Source organism: Eulemur rufifrons, chromosome 15, assembly GCF_041146395.1.
Source record: "Eulemur rufifrons isolate Redbay chromosome 15, OSU_ERuf_1, whole genome shotgun sequence".
NCBI lineage: Eukaryota > Metazoa > Chordata > Mammalia > Primates > Lemuridae > Eulemur > Eulemur rufifrons.
In genome coordinates, this window is record NC_090997.1 from 42,976,238 (window position 1) to 42,984,195 (window position 7,958).

At 39.4% G+C, this 7,958-nt stretch overlaps 1 non-coding gene across 1 annotated transcript; it reads left to right on the forward strand.

The window, feature by feature from the left end:
* Nucleotides 1–245: 245 nt before the first annotated feature.
* LOC138396202 (small nucleolar RNA SNORA51) lies at nucleotides 246–377 on the forward strand. Its single transcript, XR_011235667.1, has one exon. It is a non-coding gene; the product is annotated as a small nucleolar RNA SNORA51 (small nucleolar RNA).
* The last annotated feature ends 7,581 nt before the right edge of the window (nucleotides 378–7,958 follow it).

Here is a 7,958-nt window from a genome sequence, read left to right on the forward strand (position 1 = left end):
TCTCTCCTCCCCCTCATCTCAGCCATGGACCACGGGATTGGAAAAATTTTTCAACTGAACTGAATATGTCAAATATAACAAACTATATTGTTTTTCATATTTGTTCATCTAAGACAAATAAATATAAATAAATATATGTAGTGGAGCTTCTGATCCAAGGTCTCCACCCCATGATGACTTGAAATAATTTTTAACCCAAAGCAAGGAAACTTGAGATTATCCATGCAATTTTATAAGAAAATTCAGGCCTCCTGGTGCTTACCATGGTCTGTGTTCTTGCTCTGACTGGTTAGAAAGAAGAGGCAGAGTAAACCTAGCCCATATACACCACAGCCCAGGCCCCGTGCCTGTTCTGTACTGTCAATGGGGGGACAAGGAGAAGACAAAAAAAGAAAGAAAATTCAGAATTGCTTTTAGAATCTCATAATTGTTTTCAAGAAAGTTTAAGTGTTTAGATTTGAAAAATAATTATGTACCTAATTTTATTTTGCTGAGGGCCATACAGACATAGCGACCAGCCCAAAATTAGACTGTGAGGTAGACCAGAAACTATACGTACCAAAGACCCCAATTCTAGCAAGCTCAATGAGATATAAGCCAAACCACTGGAGAGAATACTTGCTCAAAGCTGAGATCAACTGCTCAGCCAAAACCTGATACCAGCATCAACTCCATATCAGAAAATGAGAAACAGCATCTAAAACAAATTTGCAGGAGTTAGAATTGGCGAGGATCATATGACACTCTGCAAAGAGGAATGAAAATTGAGAAGTATGAGAAAAGCCTGGACTTGGCTACAAACGTTCATGTAGAGCGTGTTAGATAGGGATTCAGCTGACGAAGACTAATGCAAGAAGTGAGAAATATTCAGAGTGAGTGTTCACGTCTTTACAGAGGAGGAGGAACCCCAGAGAAAACAAATTACATCAGTTAAGTCTAACAGGATAAAGATAAGAGAAGCAAAAGAGCCAAAGGAGATAAGGTAAGCCCAAAGGGTTAAGGAGTATTAGTAGGGCAAATATATCAGAAGGGAAAGGATGCTGAGAGAGAAATCAGGGCTTCTAATAAATGAGGAAGGCCACAGAATTAATCACAACTCTGAAATTTGCTGAGATGCTGAACTCATTTTTAAAGTCAGCTTTCCTGGCAAAAAAAAAAAAAAAAGAAAGAAAAAAACCAAAAAGGTAAGAAAGAGAGATGGAAATATGATGAATTTGAAAGGAGTGAGGGTCTTAGGAAAAATGTCACTGACATAAAACAGAACAGGGTTATTCATGTGGGTGAGAAAGCATGAAATCAGCCCATCCCATTTCTCTGTAATGGTGGTGGTAACTACAAGAGAATATAAACCAATTAAGAAACAAATATGAATACTAGATTTAGCCAAGCAACTGTTTTCCACTAGTTTCTGAATTAAACTATTTAATTGAATTAAATCTTGTTTTAATAGATTCTAGACCTAGAACCTAGAACAAACCTCTAAACCATGTTTTGGTCCAATGCTTTAAATTTTATCCAAGTAAATTGTCACTCCCACTATACAGAGGAAGTAACAGAAATCACAGAGATAATAGGTACTAGAATTGAGACACAAATCAAGAGCTCTGCACTCTCAGAGCTTTTCAAACTGACTGCTAGTAATAAGAACTAACACTTATCCAGCCCCTACCGTGGGCCAGGTACTGACTACATTGTAGTGTATTGAATCTTCTAAACAATTTTGTGACATGCGTATCTTACTTCTCTACAGATGAGAAAACTGAGAATGAAGGAGAATGAACTTTATAGTTACTACGTGATATATGTATTAGTCAATATGCTATCTGGAAGTCTAATACAGATGCATCTTGTTTTAAGACATCTTGCTAAATGAAAAATGAGCTTTAAAAAAATAGTAGTCACTCACCTTATGAAAGGTTCACAGAAAAGCAATTATCATAGCATTCCTTGATTCTATGTCCTGAATTAATTTAAATATCTTAATATATATTAAGTTCCTTGCAATTTTATTATTTAAAATGCTAAAAAATAAATGGACACAATGCATTACCATACTACATTTCAAATGTGGATCAATAAGCCTAAATGTGATTGATTATGCTCAGCTTTTCAGAAATACATCTACTACAGACAAAGTAAGTCTCTCCTATGGACAGTAAAATCAGACAGAATATGGCACCCTGGTTCCATAGTCTCTGGGGAGTTTCACCTATGCTCCCCAAGCAAAGTAGGAGACCCAGCTGGGGAAGGAGGCAGAGATGTTACCTCCACTCCGTATGGAGCAGGAAATTTGCCAAGGAATTCTCTGCCACTGTCACAGCTATGGCAAACAGGGGTCGCCTTGAAGCATAGCTGCCACTACATTCCGCTGATTCATCCATTGGTCACCTAGCTGTCAATCTGCCAACCACCATTCCTTTTTCCAGCTCAGAGAAACAAGAAATTATACTTTTTGGAACTACAAAGAAAGAATCTAAGTGTGGGACAGAAAGAAATGTTTATTTCTTGCTCACCTTCCCAGTTGCAAAAGGAAGAAATGGTCTGGCAATTTCTTCAATAAGATATTCCACCTACTGGTGTGTTTCTAAACTCATCTTGGCCAAAAGGCACATACATTAAATTATTCATAGATATTGCTTCATATCTCTTAATTAATTTGTTCTGAAGCAGCCAACCTACGGTGCAGGAGGGCAGGCTCTGGAGTTGAATGGCTCCTGGTTCAAAGGCCAACTCTGCCATGTACTCATTCAGGTCTTCTCTTAAGCCCCAGTGTCCTCACATGTAAAATAAAAATAACAAATCTACCCAGTTCATTATCATCATAAGAATTAAATGACATAAAATCCTTAGACAATATGGACACAAGGACCTTAAGCATACTTGGCAAAGGATAAATGCTTAATAGACAATAGAAATTATTATTATAATTAATTATTTTAAAATTAATTTAGCAGTCCACACCAATCCACAATCAAAGCATGCTTTCCTCTCTTAAGAATAATTTAAATTATCATATTTTTTCTTCTCACTTAAATAAAATTCTTATTTTCTTTGGCAAAGCAGGCAAATGCATATCACATCTCTTTTGCATATTTTTAGAAGAAAATATTACAAATACATTTAATATAGAGAAAAATATAAAGTAAATTGCAAGTATAGACCAAGCTATCTCTAAACACCCTTTCCTTTATCTGGGCAATCAACTGAACTAAAGCTCCATCCTCAGTGTTCCCCTGAATACAATGATTTCTAATGTAGACTCAGGCAGAAAATAGTTGCCTAAGAAATGCCTCTCTTGTTATATTATACTGACTTGGGGAGATACAGAGGACTGACAAGGTGCTAAACCTGACTGGTGGATAGATCATGTCTGGTGTTGGGTTTGAGCTTCATAGCAATCAAGGGAATGTTTACCAAACCTCGCTGAGAAATGGGTACAGATTGCAGGAAATTCAGCACAAACTGTGGACTTGACAATTATCAACATGGGAAAATTAATGAGTACAAAAACATAATCACTATGCTAAAAATAAGGAATTTAGCTCCATTTGTTTGGCTTTATTGTAAATACTTCAAAGAAACAACACTACCTCTAACTTAAGGAGGCTGCTATAGTGAAAACAAAATGCCATTTGCCCTCTGCTGTTTTTGAGAAAGAAGCACCATGAACAATCAAATACTTAGGCAATGCATTGGTGTTCTGCATTTGCCAAGCCACCTGCCAGTGACATTCGGACACATTCAGCCAAAAAGTTAATAGCAAAGGAAGGTGAGGAACTCTCGAGAGTGATTTTCAGGGAAAGAAGTTATGACAAAATGCCCAGGTCACTAGAAAGCAGTAGGCTCTCTGGGGAACATTTGAAAGATGGTAGGAGGGGAATGTGTAGATGAACCACTTTGTCTAAAAACACTCCAGTATCATCAGAGGATAAGATTTAGTATTACTAAGAAAGATAATAAATATGCAACCTTGGAGGGTGTAACATTGCAAAACCTGATTTTTCATCCTTAAGGTATTTGTGACAACACAAAGTTAGAATTTGTTCTGTCTCTGAGGCAATTCTCAAATCCTGCACTGTGGTCCCACTGGGCCAGTGTGAAATCCTCTGGGTCCACGTTCCATGTCTTACTCAACCACCAGTCTGTGCTTCTGCTTTTTGCCACTTGCTATGGTTCCAATGTGTCCTCTAAAATTCATGTGTTGGGAACTTAATCCCCAATGCACCAGTATTGGGTGGTGAGACCTAACAAGAGGTGATGGGGTCATGAGGGCAGAGGCCTCATGAATGGATTAATATAGTTATCACGGGAATGGTCAGTTATGGAGAGATGAAAGCAGGCCTGGCCCCTCGTGCTTTCTCTTTCGCACGTGCTCAGTTGCCCTTCTGCTCTTCTGCCACGTGCTAACGGAGCACCAAGGCCCTCGCCAGATGCCAGTGTTCTTGGACTTTTTGGCCTCCAGAACTGCCAAAAATGAATTTCTTTTCTTTATCAATTACCCAGTCTATGGTAGTCTGTCATAGAAACAGAAAATGAACTAAGACACTGCTGTTTGTGTATATACAGTGCTATTGTATCTCTTACTGCTGGCCTAATAGGTTTACAACTTCTTCTCCTTTAAAATTCTTCTAAAGTTGACAAATGAAGCTAGAATTTAGAAACACATTCTCCTAATAGTGTACTAGCTGTTTTGTTAGTTTGGTTATCTTACTGGGATTTTTGAATAGAGATCTGATTTTCACTGTTTTCAGCCAGGGTTTTTATAACTCAGACTCTCTGCTCCAACCGTCTGTCCTGGACACGAAATATTCCTCAGCAAATATGAGTGTCATGCTAGGCCAGAGGTCAAACATACTTTCTGCTTCTCTTCATCACTCCTATTTAAAACGTAAGCATTTGAGTGCTGGGTCTTCTTTCAGAAAATGTCCCTGTAGCCCCATCCTCCTGCCAGCACCATGGCAACTAGGTTGGTCCCGAGCTCCTGTCCTCACATGCAGGCCTAGCTCTCTTTTCCCAGCCATTTGCTTTCCTGGAATGTCCTCTCTGATTCAGCCTCAACACCAAGATTACAGTTATCACTGCTTAAATACCAGTCACTCCCCTATGAAATAAGAGGAGACACCCACAGCAGTCCCAGTGAGGCAGGAAAACGCTGGCATCTCATCAGTTTTCGAGGTTAGAATTTCCCTGTCAAGCTCACTATCTGCTGGGCCCTTCCAGATAAAGACTGCATGGGGCTCACTGCACATTCCTTCCACGCTTCCTAATTTCAGACGAGCCCTCTGCAGTCAGGACACCAGTGAATCTCTGAAGCCCTGTTTCTCAGGGGGTGCCTCCGGCCTCCCAGCAGTAATTAGGAAAATGTTCTTATCATCTCGTCAGTGATGCTGTGGGCAAATCTACAGCCTTGTCAGTTAATATTTGGGGCTGAGCATTTCACATATTAATTCTGGCTGGGATTAAAAAGCCTTATGTACAATTCAAGTTATTTAAATATAGGATATATGTTGGAGATTTGCCTTCGTATGATTCCTACTGCTAGAATTTGTAGTCTAAAACAAAAATGTACTTATCTTTTCTGGATATTTAAAATCACATTTTAAAAGATAAATAAATTTATGGAGTTCAAATCTCCCACCTCACCCACATTGGCCTCAAACAACTTGCCATGACATTCCCAGTATTCCACATGGGCTTTTCCCCTTTCCTGAGGTTAAATTCTACTGTTACAATGCTTCCCTGATGGTAACAAAAACCATTCCTTAAATTGGTCTTACATTTTGACTCTACTCCCCCTCCAAAGCCTCCTGTCCACGACAAGGGGAGTTATAAATCAGAATAGAGGTAGATATTTGCCCTCAACACCTGCTTTTCTCTTCAGTGTCTTCCCTGCATTTTCGTCAAGATTCCTTTCTTAAATCTTCCCACACCATTGTGCCCACCATGAATCTCTTCCATCTTTGACTACCAGTTTGTTCTCACCTCTCTAGAGAAATTCTTCTCCTTGACTCTCATCTCATCTTTGCTGGGACTTTCTCTTACATTGAGCACCTCCACTTGAATTTTCTGGCTGCTTCTCAGATGCAACAGTTCAAAACCAACCTCACCATCTTCACCCCTCTGCCCCAATCTTCTCCTCCACCTGACTTCTCTCTTTCTATTCATGGTACCTCTATCCTCCTAGAGCCTCCTGCCCAGGGTCTAAACCTTAGAACTGACTTGGACTTGCATTTCTCTCATTGTTATGCCTGTCACATTCCTTTTGATTCTATGCCCTCAATGTCCCTCTCCTTTCACCTTTATTTACATTCATACCATCTCCATTCTAATTAGGATGTCATTCACTGTATCTCTCCTCTCTGTTACAAGCACTTTCTAATGGGTCTCCCTCCCTCCAGGCTCCTACTCTTCTCCATTTTACTTGTCGTAGACACAGTTCACTTCCTGATGTAGGGCAGTGATCTTGTCTGCCTCTGCTCTAATGCACTGATGTCTATACATACTCTCTGGGAAAAAAGTCCAAAGTCTTGTTTCTGAAAAATGTGACCCTCTGTGGTATTTTTCAATCTGTATAACACTTCATTTTTTTTTATCCGAATAAACCTTTTTATCTGCCCTTTACTTCAGTCTGAAAGAATTCCAAATACTTAAAGATACACAACTGTCTTCCAGCTCTGACCTTTATGTAGCCATCCCTTGCTCCAATAAAGTTCTCTGCTCTTCTTTGCTTGTGGCAATCCTACCTGCTCCTCAGTCCCCAAACACCATGAGTTAATTCCTCATTTCTCAGATGAAAGATAATGCCCCCATCTTCTATCCTCCATAGTACTTTGTACTTCCATTAGCACATAGAAGGTGGCACATAGAAGGAAGGGTTTTCTTGTACTGTAGTAACTTATTTGCCCAACTAATCTTATCTAGCACATTGTAAATTTGAGAGGAAGGCTCTTCTTTGTAGATCTCCAAAGTGCTCAGTACAAAGCCATGAATTTAGCAGAAAATATCATTTGCAATGAATAAATGCATCACCTGAATGTGCAAATCTTCTCATACACAAAGGTGTTCTACATGGTCCTTATACCTCAATGATTAAATAAGGTAGTATTTCTTATAATATCTTGTAATATGTGCCTTCAGCTTTTTTGTCTCTCAAATATGATATAGTGTGAAAGAGAAAAGGAGATGAGGTTAAGAAACATGCCTTTGACAATCTGAAATGAAAGAACTATCTAACATCTAAGCTAAATCAGTAAATATTGTGTTTCATTCCTCTGTAGAAGACAGAATAATCCTTCCCCTGAAAGATGGCCACACTCTCTCCTCAGAACCTGTGAATGTGTTAGGTTACGTGTCAAAAGGGACTTAGCAGATGTGATTAAGGTTACTGATCAGATGATGTTAAAATAGGAAGATTGTTCTGGATTATCCATGTAGGTTCAGTGCAACCACATGAATCCTTAAATGTGGAGAGCTGTGGTGGAGTAAGAGGCAGGAAGATTCACGGAGTGAGGAGGACCCAGCCTGCCACTCCTGGCTTTGAAGTTGAAGAAAGGGGGCCATGAGCCAAGGAATGCAGTGGCCTCAAGAAGCTGGGAACAGCCCTCAGCTGACATCCAGTTGTAGCATCTCAGTTCTATAATCATGGAAAAATGAATTCAACCACCATTCTGAATGAACAAGGAAACCTCCCATGGAGTCTCTAGAAAGAAACACAGCCTTGCAAAGAATACCTAGATTTTAGACCTGTGAGATCCACATTGGACTTCTGATCTACAGAGTGCTGAGATAATACTTTTGTGCTATTTTAATCCACAAAGTCTGTAGTAATTTGTTATGACAGCAATAGGAAACGAATATACTCTCCAAGTGGCTATTCAGATACGCTTAACCTGTGGTGGGTTGAATTGGCTAGAACTAAGAATAGAGTACACATACTCATTGCATTAGAAGCCTAAAGG